General features: G+C 32.5%; 1 pseudogene; it reads right to left on the bottom strand.

The window, feature by feature from the left end:
• Positions 1-10,059: 10,059 nt before the first annotated feature.
• Positions 10,060-18,103, bottom strand: LOC100795472 (neutral ceramidase 1-like; annotated as a pseudogene).
• Between the last annotated feature and the right edge of the window lie 990 nt (positions 18,104-19,093).

Genomic DNA, 19,093 nt, shown 5'->3' with positions numbered 1-19,093 from the left:
GAAAATTAATAATAAGTGGATGCCAACATATTAATTGGTCATTTGAAATCTTCATGAAAATTCACTCTTCAGATAATTAATGACAGACCTCAACTAATAGGAATATATAAATATGAATAATCTCTTTATTATTAATTAATAGGCCAAAGCCAAGCGCCTAACTGGCCTTGCCTTAACAAGCCTGCTGTCTTTTACAGCAAATATATAACTCCTATTTTATACAACAACAACAAGGTTTTAAACTACCCAAACTTCTCAGAATATAAATGCATGTATATAAAGAAAACTACCCACGAGTAAAACTAATAATAAAATCTCAACTTATTTATTGGATGGGTCACACACGAACCATAACATGAGTACACAAGCACACATGCACCAGGCTTTTCTTACAAATACTACTACACCTCTTCTTCCGGCGGCTGCATTTCTATAATTGGCATCTCATGATCAGCAAAGATGTTAGGAATGTGATTAATGAAGAAGCATAAGAAAGCTATGAGTGAAGCAACCATGTTGACCATACAGTACCAGAAAATGTCAGTGAGAAGAACCCACATGAGTACCTCACATCCAACTATTCCTGACAGGTGGAATATTATGAATGGAGCTTGCAAGTTCGTGTCAGCCATGGATGCCAGGACATGACAAGTGATAGAGGCGACGAAAAGGGGCATGGCTGGAGTTGATAGAAAGGGATTGGTCTCTGCCTCTGTATACTTAATTTGAACTGAACCTAACAGCAAAATGTACAAGCCTATGCCATTTTCCATTGTGTGTGTCGATCAGAAGGATGAAAATACTGGAAGAAGAAGATTGAGAAGAAGAAGGAGGAGGAGGGGTGTGACACAAGAAGTTGAATGGGGTATTTATATCTCAATCACAACAACGTCTGGGTGCGTAAGTCAAACTCATTCGCATGCGTGTAAGTTTGCATAACTATGGTTGTAGCTAGGTTTACATAGGTACGGTAGTAGTCATTAATCACAGAAATAAAATAGTATTTCAAAATCACTCCTTTGATGGAAGTAAAATATTGGATGAAACAACTTTCTTACTCTGAAAGTGGGTCAAATCCATGGAGAAGGACTTTGCCATACACTTTCAACCAATGGTACTCTAACATAAAGGAAGCATTTAATAACTAGGAGGGTGGTCCTCTAACATAAAGGAAGTATTTAGTAACTAGGAGGGGAGGAGTGATGTTGTAATTCTGAATTTTCATATGTATTAGCTTGCTCTCGTGTATACACTTGAACCAGCTATATATCTACCGCTATATCTATAACCCTAGTATCCCTGGTACTATTCCTTATTAATGATATATATATTTTTGTTGAGAAAAAAAAAGTAGTCATTTTTCTTGTATATTAATTTATTAGTTGAGAAGCATTCAAATAAAATTATTTTAGTATTATTTTAAATAAAATAATCCTAACTTTTAAATTAATAACAACAAATTAATTACATTAATGTATAGATTTAATTATTTATTATATTTATCTATTTAAATAAAATTATAAAATTAATGTAACTATATCTTAACTTATGAATTTCATATCAAGTTCAATTTTTAAATTTTATAATACAATAAATAATAACAATAAGAATAAAATCTTATTCTATTAAATAAAATTATCTATATAGATCACACAATATTATTTGGTTCAGTTGAAAACTAATTTTTTTTTAAAAAAAATTATAATATTTATAATTATAATTAATTATATAATAAAAAATAAGACTCTTTAACTAAAATTTGATTTTTTTTAAAAAATTTATAATAGTTAGAATTATATATAATTAATTATATAATAAAAAATAATTCTAACCAAAATTTTAATTTTTCAGAAATTTTATACTAATTAGAATTATAATTAATTACATAATATACACTTTACGAGAACAACACAGTTAAAATATCAAATCAGTGGAAAGGAATTTGCCCTAGAATGTACCATAGCTATCCAAACTTAAGGAAGCGCACTGTTATAATATACACATCTTACGGTACAGGTCAAATTAGTGCTATGTACCATACCTATCCAAACTTGCTCATTGTGCAAAGGAATTTGCCTTACCCACCTTAAACCTTAGTCATCGTCCTCGATCACACACAAGGCCATGCAAGAAAGCAACCACACTTGATGTGACAATATTTAATGGAAATTATGGAAATATTTAGTTAAATTTTCATTTTTTAAGATGAAAGAAACATTAAACAAGAAAACATTAAATAATTTATATGACATTTAAATGTACAGATGGATAATTTTATACATTTAAGTGTATAGAATTATTTCATCATACTAAATTTATTATTCCAATTTCTTATAAAAAAAATAAAGGAGTAAAACGTAAAAGAAATTTTGTAATAAAGAAAAACCATTAAAGAAAAAAAAACATAAAAATAAAAAATAAAACACATAAAAAACGTAAAAGAAAGAAGAAAACGTTAAAAAATTGGAAGAGCGGAAAAAATAAAAAAGAAAATACCCAAAGATTCGTGTTGCAAAGTTGAAAGAGAACCACCGTTCCCAAGCGAAAATCATGTTATTAGTTCAGTGATTTTTATTCTTATAAATTAATACACTTGTTCCCTGTCTTCACACGTTTATAGTATTTACTCATCGTAGTTATTCTGTACCAATTTTCATGTTGTCTGTCATAAGAAGAAAATAATACAAGTTTATAGTATTTTTTTTAACAACACACATGGATGAAAAGTCAATGGTATAAATAAAAAAAATATAAAAAAATATTTTATTTAAAATGTTATATATTTTTGGTCATTTTATTCAAAATTACACCACCATATATAACATCAAGATCACAGGTAAACACGGGATTAGGCATATAAAACCATGTCACTTAAATTATATTTTTAGAAAATATTAAATTTGAAAAGAACAAATATACTTTATATCTTTTGGTATTCTTATTTTTATACAGTAGTTGAATTTCTTAACAAGTCATAAAAATGTCTGATATACAAGTGTTACTAATATTAGTTATTTTGAAATAAACATCCTATTAATTTCAAATTTTAGCGTTGCTTAGAAATATAAAAAACCTCACTTTTATATTAATTATTTTTTTTATCTATCGAGCTTTTATGTTGTGTGGTAGAATTAGGTGGCTCCTCATGCCCCCACAAATGGAAAAGTACAATAACTAAAAAAAGAAAACAATTTGTATTTTTCTCTAAATTAAGTACTACTCCTAGGTGCTTATCCAATCCAATTCCAAAACAATGGCCAACCAAATTAAGTAGCTTGTACAAATATTCGTGTAATATTATTTTATTGTTATTCATAAATAAAAATATAAAAAAAGTTGAAACCAATTGTATAATTTTATTTAATAATAAAATCAGTACGCGAGAAAAGGTGTAACGATATTTGTACTTTTTAAATAAAATTAATTCTCTCCCTTGGAACGTTGGGGCCCACATCGTTCCAGCGCTGCTTACAACAACGTTGGCCATGTCCCCTTCATGCCTAGCAAATGCATTCACAGTACTTTTTCTTTGATTCTCGATTTGATTTTTCTGTATGTGGACCAATCTTAGTTTCTTTAGCAAAGTGATGTAAAACTTCTGAATAAAGGGAAGTGATTTACTACATTTCGCTTTTTTATTAGTTCCTTCTTAATTGTACTATATTTGCACCATTTTATGTGGACCAATCTTAGATTCATGAATCTGTTTTCTGTTTCGGAGTAAGGAGTAAAACGAATTCTGCATAACTTCTTTGTTTTTTACAATGTTTCCTTGTTCATTCTAATTATATTTAATTTTGATCAAATTTCTTCTGCTTGTAGGTTTTCGTGGATGCTTCCATTATCTGCATCAAAAATCATGGCAACAAAATTAAACAAACAAAGAATCAAGTTTGGAAACTGTTCCTACAGTACTGCATATGTATAGCCTTGGAGTTAACTTGTGTTGTAATTAATTATAGTCTCTCCAAAACTAATCCCTTTCAACGGTCAAGCCCCTTCTACTTTTCCTCATTATGACATTAATTATATGCTAATAATAATTTCAACAATCTTTCACCTGGACTACGTGTTCTAACAACTATATCAAACAACCCAAGCGTACATGTGTATGTTGTTTATCTTTAACTTCCACCTTAACAAGCTGTTTCATTTTAAGTAATGATTAATTACCTTCAAATAAATATATATTGAAGTGAAATTTTCTTATTAAAAATAAATATTTATTATATCATATATGCAATATTCATTTCCTTAAGTAATTCTGAATAATTAAATAAAGGGATATTCATTTCCTTCAACAGTAGCTAAATTCGTAATCATGGACCAATTGGGAAAAGTTCTATATAACTTGATTGTTGATCAATTTAAGGGTGCAAGTTTTCTTGCTCGTGTTGAACCAAATTCAATTGTGCGGCGCCTAGGTCCACTAAAAGAGATGCTTTGAGGGGAGACTTTTGGCAAAAGCATATTGAATAGGGAACATTTACAAAAAGAATTCCTATGGTAGGAAGAAAAAAAAAAAAAAAAGCTTCTCCATACTGAGATATTTTATGTTTCAGCAGATGATTGAGTTGGGCAACTACTTTTTTTTTAAGACATATTGAGAGGATTAAAAGTAAATATGTATGAAATTTGGAAATCTCCCCGTAAGTGGGACGGAGTTTTATTTAAGACGGAAACAGGTCTATATATCAAACTTTCCAATGTATTCACACGCAAATGTGCCACCATAACTTTCATACTCATCAGGATATTCTGCTATGAATGAGTATCTTTAACTATTAAACTTTTAATTTAAATATGTTTTTAACATATTAATTATAATGGATAATTATAAATCATCAATAAAGAACATATTTAGTAATTCCAAATTCTACCAAAAAATTATAATTACAACATTTTAAATTATGAACAGTGAAACTATAAATACTTGCAGTTTTATTATTTAATCAATTAATTATGCGTAATTTTTTTTAGAATTTATAATTTTATTTAATTGATATAAGTCAATTACATTATTTTATGACAACATTATTTATCAAATTAGAAACAAAATCATGTTTTTGACATACGTGTGTAGTTGTTTATATAGAAATAAAAATCACTTATTGCAACATGGTGTGGAGTGTTGATGCGGATGGTGTGCAGGGTTGACGCTAGATTTGGAAGATAGCTATTGTTCTGTCTTGTTTGGAGACTTAGGAGGGCGGTGATTTGGGGATTGGAAGTCAAAACTTCAAAAAGGCAACATTTACAAAAGAATTCCTATCGTAGGAAAAAAAAAGCTTCCCCATAGTGATTTGAAGACATATGCATTAGTGTGCCACCCCTCTGTTTGGTGTGTCATTAATGACTTGAGGTCTGCCATTAATTGGTCTAATAACAAAAGAATGTATAATTATTTTTTTATTTTCTAAATTTTCTTATTTTTTTTATTGAGATTTTTAGTAAGTTAACACAAAACCAGCCACGTAGCCCATCACAAAAGTTATCTCGTTTTCATACCAACGTAGCCACGTAGGTACGGTCAACATCACGTACAGCATGATTAAATTTGTTAGCAGCGTGATGTCCTGATGCGACTAGGAAGGTAAATGCTTGCGTGTTACCCCTCTGTTTGGTATGCAGAGTGTACGTTAGTTTGGAGAAAGACTGCACTGTGTCACTCCAAGTTCGGAAACTGCTCCCACTGTGCGTGAGATTTTAATTGAGAGAATTGACGGCAGTGCTGAGATTATCCTATCTTGTTATTAGATCTATACAATTGAAGCAATTTTTAATCATGGTTACTTGTGTGTAATAGGGGTTAGTTCTTTTTTATGCTAATGTTTATCTGTGGTTTTTTAATATAACGCATCTTCATTTTGTCAAATATGTGACATTGGTCCAGATTATTATTTTGATTTCCATTATTTCCAATTACTTATTAAGCCTTAATAACTTTCATACTCATCAGGATATTCTGCTATGAATAAGTATTTTTAACTATTAAACTTTTAATTTAAATATGTTTCTAACATATTAATTATAATGGATAATTATAAATCATCAATAAAGAACATATTTAGTAATTCCAAATTCTACCAAAAAATTATAATTACAACATTTTAAAATATGAACAGTGAAACTATAAATACTTGGAGTTTTGTTATTTAATCAATTAATTATGCGTAATTTTTTTTAGAATTTATACTATTATTTAATTGATATAAGTTAATTACATTATTTTATGACAACATTATTTATCAAATTAGGAATAAAATCATGTTTTTTGACACACGTGTGTAGTTGTTTATATAGAAATAAAAATCACTTATTGCAACATAATCTTTTTTTATATGGTGTGGAGGGTTGACGCTAGATTTGGAGGTGTGAGGAAGTTTCGTCTCGGTACCTTCTTATATTGCTCAGTTGAATATGAATGAAAAAGTATGATTCTATTTCTGTAAAAAAAAAAGTTTGAATTTTTTATGTATTTGATTGTTTGGATTGTGGATTCTACTATGAAGATGAAAACAAATTAAGCCGGCAAATTACAAAGTTGAGAAAATACTTACCACGCAGAATTAAGCGGGTGGATTTGCCAGAAAGATAATTTGGATGAATTAAGCGGGTGCATAGTGTGTGTTCTGTCGCCTGTGCTTCATTTGATATAATCTAATTTGTTGACTTCTGTAATCCGGTGGCACGGGGAAATGAAAAGTTTCAAGTGGCCACTTTCATAAGTTATTAATTAATAATAAAGTGATTATTCATATGTATATACTCCTATTAGTTGAGGTCTGTCTTTAATTGACTTGTGATGAAGATTTTAAATGACTAATTATAATCTGGCATCCAATTATTTTCTTATTTACATTATTAATAACATGGCAGACTAAGCTTTTAAAGCTACTATTTAGGGTGAATATTAATGTTTACGTATGTAATTGATTGTGGTCCCTAGTCATTAAATCTTGGATTCGTCCTTCGTAACGAGGGTGTTGATTTTTTTTTTTTCTTGAGAGAAAGTGTTGGGTTTCATTTTGTTGGAATTTGATGAATTTTTCAACAAAGATACCCCAAGTTACAAGTAACACAAATTGAAATATTTCGAGTTAATCAAAATTTTGAAAGTTGAGAATTAATAAAAGTTGAAATTTTATCTTCAAATCATTATTTTCTTTTCAAATAATTGAGATTTTTTATTAAATTCAAGATAATATTAAAGATTTATAATAATTTATACGCTCTGTTGATCAACTAAAGCACTTAAAAAATATCGTCTCTCTGTCAGTTGGAGTCGGCTGGAGGAAAGCACTAACGTATAAAAGCCACAACATATTATTGGACAAAAGGCTACGATTAGCAACAATAAACCGGTTATTTTTATTATTTGATATTTTAGAAATCCCCCAAGTTCACAATACCGTTTTGAGCAACCTCAGAAGATTGAGTCACTCTTTCATTAGAAATTTTAAAGGAACAAGCACAACAACAGAACATATTTTTGGAGAAAAATAAGATTATATAATATGTAGCAAAAAGGTAGAAACAGGTAGAAACCTACGTATAGATATATTGATGAGACCAGGTTGCATATGCTACACCTGATCTTCCTGTGGTTGCAGCTCCGAATTTGGCATCATCTGATCAACATTTGAAGATGAAAGACGGAGCAGCAGCTGACTGATACATTCGAAGAAGTAAACAACCAGCTGAGCGAGGTGGTCGAAGAAGAAGAAGAATTTGGCTAGCAATAAAAGAAGCAAATTGACGATAGAGTACCACATAAAGTCAGGAACCAGAATCCATAAGAGTGTTTCAACTGCAGTTATCCCTGACAGGTGAAATGTTATGATGGTAATCTGTTTGGTCATGTCTGCTTTGGATGCAAGGACATGGGAAAATGTGGCAGTGAGGAAAAGCAGAAGGCTTGACTGTTGAAAGGGATTAGTTTTGGAGACTCCATGATTAATTACAATACATGTTAACTCCAAGCCTATAAGAACAAGGTAGGCTTTGTGGATTTTCATACTGAAGCCGAGAAACAAATATAATTGTTTGTTGTTCAGAGAGGGGACGACTGGGAGGTTATTTATGGTGCGAACTTTTTATGGAACGACTAGGAGGTTGTTTAGAGAGGGAACGACAGGGGGATTGTGGTTCAAAGTTTAAGTGGTGCTGAAAGTGGCGTTCGAGTAGAGCCAGATTTATAGGAATTCAAAACAACGACGAAACAGGGATCACCGTGCGAAATAATATTTTATACGTTAGTGTGCTTGCCTGCTCCAGCAGAGTTCGAAACAGGGATCACCTAAAGATGACGTTGCTCAGCTATTGGTTTTACTTCTAGAAAGTTTTGGGTGAATTGCGTGCGCCTATAGCTATAACCAATATATTCTGATTAAATTATGGAGATCTGTTCTTTTGCATACGTGACCACGAGTTGTTCCCTCAATGAGAGTGTGACTCGCCCTGCACGTGTTTACCTGATGCCGAGGTTAGTCAGGTAATATTCCAATAACTTATCACGTTATTTTAAAAATATTGTTTATTAAAAAAAATGTGATTTTCTTGCTAAACTCATTAATGATATGATAAGTTATATGACTATTATGTATTTACTTAACGTGAGATTTTAATTGAGAGAATTGACGGCAGTGCTGAGATTTCCCTATCTTGTTATTAGATCTATACAATTGAAGCAATTTTTAATCATGGTTCAAGCATGGTTACTTGTCTGTGTAATAGGGGTTAGTTCTTTTTTATGCTAATGTTTATCTGTGGTTTTTTTTAATATAACGCATCTTCATTTTGCCAAATATGTGACATTGGTCCAGATTATTATTTTGGTTTCCATTATTTCCAATTACTTATTAAGCGTTAATAACTTTCATACTCATCAGGATATTCTACTATGAATGAGTATCTTTAACTATTAAACTTTTAAATATGTTTCTAACATATTAATCATAATGGATAATTATAAATCATCAATAAAGAACATATTTAGTAATTCTAAATTCTACCAAAAAATTATAATCACAACATTTTGAATTATGAACAGTGAAACTATAAATACTTGGAGTTTTATTATTTAATCAATTAATTATGCGTAATTTTTTTAGAATTTATACTATTATTTAGTTGGTATAAGTCAATTACATTATTTTTTATAACATTATTTATCAAATTAGGACAAAATCATTTTTTTATTTTTGAAAATTAATTTTTTATTTTAGTTTTCTTGATTGGATACCTTAACCAAACCAACTTATTTAATAAATAATATATAATGAATAAGATTCGTTCAAATTAGAAAGAAAAAAAACACACTTGAAATCCCGGTCAAACCAACCCCTGTCGTATTATATTACATGTACATGTCACTTTCATAAAATTTTGGAGGAACCATGACGTCTAGATATCAAGTCCAAGCTCCGCCACGGCTTTCCTTACACGCAACAGTAACAAAAATAGTTAATATTATTTATCTAAACAACTCAATATCATGCAGCTACATTTTCATTAAATTGTTAAAAACTCTAATAAATTTTAATTCTTTAAATTAAATTCCACCATCAAAATCATAATAACTATCATTTTTTATATAAGTTTCAATTTTCACAAAATTTATTACCACATTATAAGAAAAAAAAAAGAAAATTGAACACTACAGCAAAATGGAGGTTCTACATCGATCCTGAGAAGCATTCTATATTGGTTTACGATCGTCATCGTAACAGACGTCGTTAAAAGGATAATGAGATTCTACGACGGGTGCCTAAGACGGTATTAGAATGGTTGGAATACTACATCGGTCCTTCAAAGAAGACCGTTGTAAAATACTCATCATTCTACATCGGTCTTTGCCAGAAGACCGTCATAGAGTTGTCGCCATTCAAAGACAATGTCGCTCAATGATCAATATAGAAATGGTGGGTATTCTACGATGGTCTTGTGAATGTATCGATGTAAAATGCTCTGCATTCTAAGACAGTCGTTCAGACGACCGTCTTAGAATGCATTTCATTCTACGACGGTCATGTACGAATGACCAATGTAGAATGCAATTCATTCTATGACGGTCAATGATGAAGGACCAATGTAGATGCATTGCATTCTAAGATGATCTATGTCTCGTGACCGTCTTAGAATATTAACAATTCTACATCGGTCTATGTCTTCAGTGAATCGATGTACATTAGCGCAAACATCCCCAAAATTTACACCAAGGGGGGTGGCATCCACCACAACAGGTGGAAATAAGCTTATTTGCTTCTCCAAGAGATCAGGAGGTTGAGGACCAGGTTCTACTGGTTCGCCATAGACGAGAGCCTCTGCAATTTTCTTAAACTCCTGAATGTATGCCCTGAGTGTGTGTGGACCATATAGCGTAGAAGCACCCTAAGAACAAGAAAAAAGTCAGAAAGTTACATGGAATAGCTGCAGAAAAAATGATGTTGTTACTGTAATATTCTCCACATGCATGTGCACGTTGGCACATATGCACACAAGTGTGCATGATGATTGGTCTATCTATGACAGAAGCAGGAACAAATTTTCAAACATGCTAGAAAACCGAGTGTCTGTTTCCAATTTCCATCTCTCTTGTCAATACAAAGTAATATGATTTGATTAATATTTGGATCACTAAAAACAAATTTTTGCCAATGTTGCATTTGTTCTTGCTATGGCAATCTAAGAAATGTGAAATGTTTGCTGCAATTTCATGTCTCTTACAACTGACCTCATATCTTTGCACCTGGTACTCTTCATATGTAGTGATGTCATGTGAATAAGTATTAGTTAACCCTGCTATAACAATATGAATGTCATCAAATTCAAAATATTCTTCACTAGTTAGCACTGTCTTCACTATATCACGAAGATGCCTCTTGGCCATTGTTGTGAATTCTGTCAGAATGAAAACAATTACAAACAATTATAATAGTTTCTGTCATAACTGAAACGATAGTTGAGGATGTGAAGGTAGAAATTCCAGCAATACCATATTATGGTTAAATTAGAGAGAAGGAGACAAAATGGTACCTCCTGGTACACTAAGAATGATAAGCTGCCCAATTCGGAGGATCTGAATTGGAAGTATTGAAGGCTGCAAAATTGACATGAATAAGAAAGCTGTATACCAGTAATGGTTATCTTTTTATTAGCACTCAGTACAAGATCTGCATGACTGAAAGTGATACAGTAAAAGTTTTATATAGAACTTTTGTTAACAGAGGACATGAACGGGATTCATAATATATGCAATTCGTGTAATTCCATAATAGATCCTTATTTATATAAAATTCTTAAACAACTTGAAAACTCAATTCAATTTACTAACTGCACAATGCCCTTCTTTAGGTCAGTTTATGAAACATATCTTGAAATAAAACATCATTATATTCTGCCTTTATCAAATTTATATTTCACACGGAAACCATTTTCAGATAATTGAATTTAGAACAAAATGAAGTTTAAGAGAGACAATGAGACACACAAGAGTTGGAACTGGAATCTATCAATCAAGATCCCAAGACATTTATACCACCCTCCCCCAAGAAAATAAGAAAAGAAAAGAAATTTATATAAGATCGAGGAAACTACAATTGTTGATATCAAGTGATCATAGTTAGACATATATGTCCATAGCTCCATCTAATTACAAGCTTTACATCAAACTTGACACATATACATTGATAACTTTATATAATCACTTGGAAATAAAATTGTTCAAAAATTGAAAATAAAGTATTAGATGAAGCCAAACAATTTAGCAATTTACAACAAAAAACAAAGGTCATGAAAAAATGTATACCACAAATATAGGATAATTCAAACTTAGAATTTGGGCTTATGGTCCAACTCCACCCCAAATATCCATCTTGTAAGGTGAGGATTGCCCAGGTTTTATAACCTCTATTTAAGGCATGTCTCTACTCGACGTGGGACAGAATGCCACCATTGAGGCAGTAATTAAGGAAGCCTCCAAAGAGGTTGCAATTAAAGTAGACTAAGGGTAACTGGAATTAAGGTAGTTTTCCAACACTCCCCCTCAAGCCCAAGGCTATCAACTTGTGGGTGATTGCAATTAAGGTGGCTTTCCAAAAAAAGTCTATCCCAGAATAAAAGATTAGACCAAGATGAACAATGTTATATTTGTTGAAAGCTGAAGAGAGTCCCTATTCGATCAACATAGAAAAGATAATTGAACTGAATGAAGGGACTGCAAAATCATTCTATTCAAGATGTGTGAGTAACCTACAGCCCAATCATATGGTTTCTTCATTTCACCAGTATCTAGCAAAATAGGCTTTGGGCACTGACAATCTGTTTGTTCCTTACTTGGAGTCTTAAGCATGTCACGGACCAGCTTCTAGAAAGGATTGCCCTGATGTGTATTAGAACAAATAATAAGCATACACCATGACTAATATTTAAGACTGCAAGTCTAGGATAATGGGAAAGCATAAGGTATAAAACAATGATTACCTTATCATCACCTTGCTGAAAATCAAAAACTCCAGGTCCATCTGTTGTTCCAGCCGCAAATGCAGACCCATTGCAGCAGGGCATGTTTTTACAACCTCAGAATATCCTTGATCAGAAATAGTTACCTCAAGTTGGGAGAAATCTATATATGCATGTCGAAAATCAACGCCCCTTCCAATCTCTCCATCTGCAGCATTGAAAAGATCCACTGCTTTTCTAAATTGTCTTTCTCCTATAATGCGGGTACTTTCAAGTTCATCTGGATAGCTGCCACATAAGTTATGGGATGCAATTAGTAATTCTAATGGCTTAGATGGCATTTCCATTCACTTATGACAACAAGAGTATCAATGAATAATTACCTAGGTCCCTGGCTATAGCATAATTCGTTCTTCCCTCCACATATACTACGATTGAAGTCACAAGGTAATCCAATGTCTATGCAAAATGCTCCAAGCACATTTGGACTAACATCACCATAATTTGATTGGCAGAATGCAAATACAAGTCAAGGCTTGTCAACCTTCCTATGAGCACTTCTCACACGTTTAGCAACACTCGAAGTTTTACTTACAGGTCTACCAGGAGGAGACTGGAACGAGGTAGCAAGTTCCTGTAATTCATGGTCTGCACCAATGAATTTTAAATTAGAGTATAATTCATTTTTCATCTTTCTCTTGTATGCAAACAATAGTCAACCAATATTAGGACTTTAAAGCTGAAAAGACTCATAACATTATTGCAAAGGATCTACCTTAAATTTGCATAACAAGATTATGTGATTCCCCGTATTAGCGAAATACAACGAAAATTAGCAGTTGAAAACATTTAGACATACCAAATGCAACCAAGAATTAGATGAATGTAAGTGTCAAGACTAGAATATAGCAATTACTTGATTTGATCTATGATTCAAGACATATAGACAAATGCTTGTCAGTATATGCATATGATCAAGAATCAACTACTTGTTACTTCCCAACTAGAAGGTATGAACTGAATAAAAGCCTTGATTAGTCAAGAAAACAATAATAAAATAGACTTGGTTACTTACGTTGTAAAATATTATTTAGTTCTTCAACCAAAGTATGAACCTGACAATGTAATATGTAAAAAGTCATATGTCATATCATTCATGGCTGGTTCATCTACAAAACCATTTTAGGACACAATTTGTATTGAGTCACTACCATTTTAGGGTTTCAACAATAGATAGTATTCCAAATGATGAATTCACCTGGCATGTAGAACTACAAATATTACATTGGATACTTATCTTGTTTCTTAGTTGGGATAATTATCTTGTTTCTTAATCTGTGTTGGAAAAGAAGTTAATTGCATCAAAAAACAAAGCATAAGTAACATACGATTATCATGATGGCTAGGAATTATATTTGAGACTCTTCGGAGCAAGACATCATCTTCAAATACAATAGAATCTGTTTTTCCTTTAATACGATTAAATTTAGTTTTAAATTCCGCAATGTGGACTACCTAACCTTTAGTTTTAAATTTCTATTATTAATTTGATTTACTTCCTTTAATAACTAAATGAAAATTTAATACTGGTCAGATAGCTGAGAAATTTTTTTTTAAATAATTATAATTACTATAATGTTCTTAAATTAGTTTGACTAAAGTAAATAAGCTTGTTGAAGTTGGGTCTGGTTTGTTAGCCCAATTCATTTTACTTGCACCTTCCACAATCCCACTAATGTAATTACACTTTTAGACTTTACGCAGAAGATCTCCAGTTATGTTTGGAAAGCCCTACTCATGACTGCCCGCCACAATTTACAGATTCTATTGGTTTTGTGGAGGAAATTATAAAAAACAGAGAAAAGGAGAGAGACAATGCATATGCGAAGGAAATAGAATTATTCTATTCTCATTCAAATTGTTCTCAGCAACGATACAATAAATAGAAAAATATAAACTAATTAGATAACAAGATATTAGCGAAACAGAATATTAGAACTAACTTGCTCCTTAAAGATAGGAACCACTCATTGACTAGGCTAATCCATTAAAACTGACTTACTCCTAAAATATAGGAAACCAACTTATTTACTAAATCCTATTTTAAAATCTGAAAAAATAAAATATTATGCCGTTACAAAAGTATATCTTCAACACTCCTCCTTGCTTTTGGAACTGCAAACTCCAATTCTTTGCCTTAAGAGTTCAAGTTTGTTGATGGGTAGTGACTTTGTAAACATGTCAGCCAGTTGATCTTTACACTTGCAGTAAATTAAGTTCACTTCTCCACTTTGTTGCATCTTTAACAAATAATAGACCTTGATGTTGAAATGTTTAGTCTTCCCATGACACACAGGATTGTTTGCAATAACAATGGCTACTTGATTGTCAACAAAAATTTCGGTTTTGTTCTTTTGATAAAATAGAATGTTTGGCCTTGTTATAGTGAAATACATTAGACATCCAATCAAGCTCCCATAATATCCTTCATCAATGCTATCAATACTTTCTTTCTTGCTGAACTTCTCCTTTTGATTCATTGGTGTGCTAACAGATTTGCATTCCTCCATTTGAAGCTTTAAATTTTCTTTTGCATATTTCCTTTTTTTTCATGTTTAGCTTTCTTTCAAGATGGCAATGACCAAGTCTGTGACACCCTCTACCCCTCACATATATATTAATAAAGGAATAAAATTCAAATATTAATTAAAAGTATTTTTAAAACATTTTTAAATACAAACCTTTCAAATGGGTAAAAGGCTCACATTCACTTTCTTCTACATCATATTCAAACTTGTCCAAATAAATAATAAAGTCATCTCGGCTCAAAGAAGGTCATCTAAGTTTCATACAATTAATATAGAACCTATATTCTAATGTCACATCCTATCAAAGCGTGGTGTTCCCGTGTCCTCTAGCATGAGGTTCTTCATAGTCATCCACCTATTCATTTGCACCCCCGAACACAAAGTTTAAGATCATCACAGGATCCAAACACAAACAGCAAATCGGGAGTGAGTTATCACATTTCTAACTATTAGAGAGAAACAACACAACATATAGTAGCTAAATACAATTTACTTAGCATATCTCACATTATTTCATCACTTTGTCATTCATCAATCACACTTTTCATCCATCAATCACATCTTTCAATCATCAATCACAATACACAGGAATCACACACTCCGATCAAGACATAATAACACATCAATTTCATAATAAACAATTAGCAAGCGTATGCAACAGTTATGCTAAGACTCAAGCCTATATGCAATGTGGTACCATGTCAGTGAAAAACCTCGTCGGGCGCCTAGGAGTACATGACAAGACAAACCACACAATAGTAAGTCAAGTCACTCTCACTAGGTAATATCATAGGGAGACCAGTCAGGGTCACAGTGTTTTGCGAGAATGCTCCAACCATATAGGATCAACATAGGCTTAAAGGAGCATTCAAACCGTGTGACCCCCAAGGCCTACACTTCGAAGAGTCCGTCAAGGCTTCTCCCTCCTGATTCAGGTCTAACCCAGAAAACATTTTAGCACACAGACTCTATCTATGAACTGTACAAAACACACGACTCCTCAATTGTTCTCAAAATAATTTTAACTCGTTGCCCTTTAAGGGTCTTATCATTAACTCGTCGCCCAAAAAGGGACTTAGCATCAATTCGTCGCCCTAAAAAGGACTTAGCATTAACTCGTCGCCCTTAAAGGGACTTATGGTCGTGTGATTGTACAATTCATAGTTCACAACTCAATGCACACGACACCTCAATGCACATATATATCTCAATCATATACATACTCAATTTATCACATACACTTAATCCCAATCACCATGGTATAATCTCAATTTAACATGTTATCACACCTCATGAATCATATACACTTTACTTATGAACTATGCAATACACACATTTACTCAATTGTTTTCAAAATTATTTTAACTCGTCGGGTTCCCACAGTGGATCCCATCACAATACTCGTCGCCCTTGAAGGGTCTTACAATTGTGTGATTGCACAGTTCATAGTTCACAACTCAATACATACATCTCATCTCAATAAACATGTATTTCATCATCTGTTACATGTTCAATTTATCACATACGCACAGTTTGAATCATCATTTCATAACCTAAACATAACAATTTATACAAAAGATTTTATCACAGCATGGGGTGTAAAACCTCTGAAATAGTTTCTCACAATTGTATCAAAATCAATTAATTAAAATCATGGGTTAAACACAAAGACATCAAGAACACTCAAGTTTATCAATCAATTCTCATCAGGACATCAATTGGTACATAGAACACAATAATATTGTATTTATAATCATAAAGGAAAAATTATAATTCAACAAACATCCCAAAATAAATCCAAATTTAGTTCTCTAAGGATCCCTACACATGTTCATTCTAACCCCCAATTGTGATAAACTCATCCCTTACCTCTGAGCGGACTCACGTGTCTTCAACCAGCGATAGTAACATCTCTAGCGGTTCCCTGAGATTCCTTCATCCGACTTGCTCCGATAGAATTCCCAAACGTCAGAGAGACGGAGAAGAGATTGAAACCTCCATTTATACTATCTCCATGCGATTCCTTTTTCTCCCTCCAAAACTGTTATCTCAAAAATCCTAACGGTGGAAGTGTGCGCAATTGAATTTCAAACAACATATCCAAATTTCATGAAAATCCAACGGTTAACGAAACCGGGATCGTAGTTTTACCGAGACAGTTTTGGGTTTCTACGGGAAATTAAAATGCTACAATGCGAAGAATTTTCCTCAAAGCTCAGATATTATTTTGAAATTCTCAACGGTGAGAATGTTAGAAATTGGGTTGCGAACGTGGTACTCAAATATCACAACGATCCAACGGTGAACGAGTACAAGATTGTTGTTTTTCTGAAACAGGTTTGGTGGGCTGCGGAAAAAAGAAAGGGTTTTGAGAGGAGAAGGGGAAAAACGAAAATGAGACCAAAAAGAGGCACTTGACTTAACATAACTATTTATACCTAGGGTACTCAGCCTATTATTTGCTCTATATTTATTTATTTTATAAAAAAATATTTTATTTTCTATCAAACAAATAAATGAAATATCCTTTTTATTTTCTCTCAAATCATTATTTTAATTAATAATTATATCTCCTTATTTATTTATTTATTTATAAAATCTCATCATTTTTCTAAAACTCTATTTATTTATAAATAACAATCCTTTTTAATCTATATTATAAAAATTAGGATGTTACAAAGTCTCTTGTGTCAGAGTTCCGTGGGTGTGACTTGAGTGAAATAGGTTGTATGCTCATCCTCTGCTAGATCAAATGAGAAGCTTTTACCTTTCATTTTAACCCTTAGAACTTCCCGGCCAACAATGTCATAAATAAAGTAATGTTGATGTTCAAAGGACACTTTAAATCCCTTTTTAATCAACTGACCTACACTTAGCAAGTTTTGTTCAATGTTAGGTACATAAAGAATATCTGATATTAATTTAATACCTGAACACGTTGAAATTGTAATAGTTCCTTTTCCTTTTATTAGAATATAGCCACCATTCCCAATTCTGACCTTTGAGACATTGGTTGGCTTTAAATCCTTGAATAGAGTCTTATCATATGTCATGTGGTTCGTACAACCACTATCAATCAACCAACTTTCACTTGATTCACTACTTAAGAAGCATGGGCCACAAACAGTTGGTCCTCCTCATCTTGATTAGCAATCTAAGCTCCCTCATCATAGTGATTTTTGTTGGGGCAGATCACCGCTTCATGTTCTATCTGGTTGCACTTGTTACATTTTGCATCTGGTCTCCTCCAACATCTGAAAGGTGCATGACCTTTTTTGCCACAATGCTGACAAGGTGGATAATTTTTCTTTTTATCCTTACCTTTGTTTTGGTTGTTTGCACTATTTTCGCTGCTTGCTGGTTGATTCTTCTTGAAAAAATCCTTTTTGCTTTCATCAACTTCATGATGTTTGGCGAGCAAAGCACCTTCGACAACACGATCTTACCTCATCAACCTTCGCTGCTCTTGAGCTTGCAGGGCATGTAGCACTTCTGCCAATGTGATTTTCGACAGATCCTTTGTGTTCTCCAATGAAGCTATAGATGCTTCATACCTCTCCGGCACCGTTACCAAAATTTTCTATACATTTCTCGAATAAGCAAAATCACTTCCCAACAACTTTATCTTGTTGGCAATACCCAACAATTGTTTGAGTATTCTTTGATTATCTCTGACTCTTCCATCCTTTGAAACTCAAATTCCCTCCTTAAATTCAGCACTTGCATGCTTCGTATTCTATCATCTCCAGCATATTTCTCTTTCAGATAATCCCAAATTTCTTTGGGTGATTTAAGAGTCATGATTCTGATGAATATCATTTGTGAAACACCAGTGAACAAACATGACCTCAGCTTTGCCTTCTTCATCTCTTTTTCCTTGTGATTTTTAATTTGGGCCATGGTGGGATTTTCAAGCAGCGGATATATTTCATAATCCTCTTCCACAGCATCCCACAAATCCAAAGACTTCATGTAGGATTGCATTTTCACTTCCCAAAGATCATAATTCTCTCCATCAAAGATTGGAAGTGTTACGTGGGAAA

This window comes from Glycine max, chromosome 18 (assembly GCF_000004515.6).
Source record: "Glycine max cultivar Williams 82 chromosome 18, Glycine_max_v4.0, whole genome shotgun sequence".
Classification (NCBI taxonomy): domain Eukaryota; kingdom Viridiplantae; phylum Streptophyta; class Magnoliopsida; order Fabales; family Fabaceae; genus Glycine; species Glycine max.
Note: the sequence above shows the minus strand (reverse complement) of the source record. Positions and strands in the feature narration are given on the sequence as shown.